The sequence below is a fragment of the Balaenoptera acutorostrata genome, chromosome 21, assembly GCF_949987535.1.
Source record: "Balaenoptera acutorostrata chromosome 21, mBalAcu1.1, whole genome shotgun sequence".
Classification (NCBI taxonomy): Eukaryota; Metazoa; Chordata; class Mammalia; order Artiodactyla; family Balaenopteridae; genus Balaenoptera; species Balaenoptera acutorostrata.
In genome coordinates, this window is record NC_080084.1 from 26,378,615 (window position 1) to 26,381,053 (window position 2,439).

Consider the following 2,439-nt stretch of genomic DNA (forward strand, 5'->3'; position numbering starts at 1 on the left):
TTCAAGTTTTTCTTGTTGTTGTTTCTGATGTGCTACTCACTGAAATTAAAATATTTTTAACCAAGCGTTTGATTTGAAAGGGCCAGAGAAGATGCAACAGGACCCTGGGGGGGTGGAAAAAACCTATGATGTTCCCAGATGGTCAGCTCTGGGAGAGGAGCTGTGACAGGGGAAGAAGTCCCCTTTGTGTTTTATGTACTTAGAAAAGAAATATGAGAAAGTGCAAACATGAGTGGTTTACATTTCTTCCAGTATTTCTATAGTGAATGTACATTACTTTTAAGTCAGAAAACTAATAAAATTCTCCTAATTGGGACTAGGGGATTCCTGTTTCCAAGGAGTAGAGGGTGACATGAATAACTCCTTTAAGACCCTTTTAAAGCTATAGTTCTGTAGTATGTTGACAGTAGAGCCCATTCTAACCTCTGCTAGATAAAGAAGTCTTCAATATTAAAAAGAAAAATACCAAGGCCAAGAACCCAATAGAAAAATGGACTAAGGGCCATGAACAGACAGTTCACAGAAAAAGACCAAATGTCCCTTACACCTCAGATGAAAATCTTAATCATCACAAGAGAAATGCAGATTAAACTAAGGTATCATCTGTCATCTAGCAGACGGACAAAAGACCTCATTTGACAACATTCTGTTGGCTGAGCTGTGGGGAAATGTATCCCCCGTTGGTGGGAGCGCACAACGGCGTGTGGAGGAGAATCCAGCAATATATATCCGATTATTTACTCTTGAAGTGTCAATCTCAGGTCTTGGAGCTCAAACTACCCATACACCCGTACATGTACAAAAGTATATACACAATTATTCACCTCAGCATTGTTTTTTTTGTTTGTTTGTTTGTTTTATTTATTTATTTTTGGCTGTGTTGGGTCTTCGTTGCTGTGTGCGGGCTTTGTCTAGTTGCAGCCAGCGGGGGCTACTCTTCCTTGCGGTGCACATGCTTCTTATTGCAGTGGCTTCTCTTGTTGCGGAGCACAGGCTCTAGGTGCCCGGGCTTCATTAGTTGTGGCACACAGGCTCAGTAGTTGTGGCTCGTGAGCTCTAGAGCGTAGGCTCAGTAGTTGTGGCGCACGGGCTTAGTTGCTCCGTGGCATGTGGGATCTTCCTGGACCAGGGCTTGAACCCATGTCCTCTGCATTGGCAGGCAGATTCTTAACCACTGCACCAACAGGGAAGCCCCTCAGCATTGTTTTAATAAGCAACCCAGCTGTAAAAAAGATAGGTTAGATACACTGATACATCCACACAGTGGAACACGACTTGCTGTAAAACAGAATGAGGAGGACCCTCTTGAACTGATAAAGATCTCCAGCATGTATGATCAGGTGGGAGAGGATGAAACACAGAACGCTATAGACAGTATGCTGTAATTTGCGTAAAAAAGGACTAGGGGCGGGGAGAGTATAAGAATATGCATAAAGTAACACCAGGAGGATAAAGGAAACTAATACAAATGTAAATGGTGGATGGGGACAGGGATGGAAGTGAAATTTCTTTTGTGTTGACTTTTCTATATCATTTTGACTTTTTGGAGCCATGTCAATGTATTACCTGGCTTCAAAAATGGAATCAAATCAAGGGGGGATGGGGATGGCACAAAACTTTCAGGAATGAGGACGTGGATCCGTACGGGGGTAGGGCTGGAAGGGATGCCACAGCCGTCCATAGCCATGTTGCAGGATTTTGTTTATTTTCTTCTTTGCTTCAACCTCTGTAGGTATTAGTTGAGAAATCATAAAATGCTTGATACTAGAACTTGAGCCTAAAGTAATACTCAGCATCAGCTTTTTATAGCTCAAGGAGCAAACTAGACTATTCACATTCATTTCTTAATTCACTCTCTAGGTGTTCCATCCTTATCCTTTGCAATACGATTGTAATACATTATCACATGATGAGGCAGACCAAGAAATATCCATCAAAGAATTTTTGTGCACAGAATCTCTACCGTCTGCTACATTGATAATTGAAAGAACTGAGGAACTGACATGCTTAGGGATGTTCAGAAAAAGAAAGCATCTCCCTTTCAAGAAAATGTTCTTCCAGATTTAAAGTTGGTACAAAAGCTATTAAGTAGCGTGTTTGAGCTAAGAGGCCAATGTCTGATCTACACCTTATGCTTTGGTTTTAGGTGACTTAAATGTCAGCTCAGGGACCTAACAGCCTCATATACAGTTTCCCAAGAGGGAAGCATGTTTGGCCAATGTACTGAAAGCTAATTCACTGATTTTACTGAAATATTTCCAAAGACTCATTTCTGCCTGGCAGGTTTAAGGAGCATTGAGGAGGCCACTGTGGGCGGAGGGGAGTCGGCAGGAGAGCAGGTGAGGCTGACGGGGAGGTGGAGCAGAGCGGGGCCTTGACGGTGCTGTACCTACAGGTCCCGCCTAGGGACAGAGTACTGGTGCAACGGGGAGAGGCTCC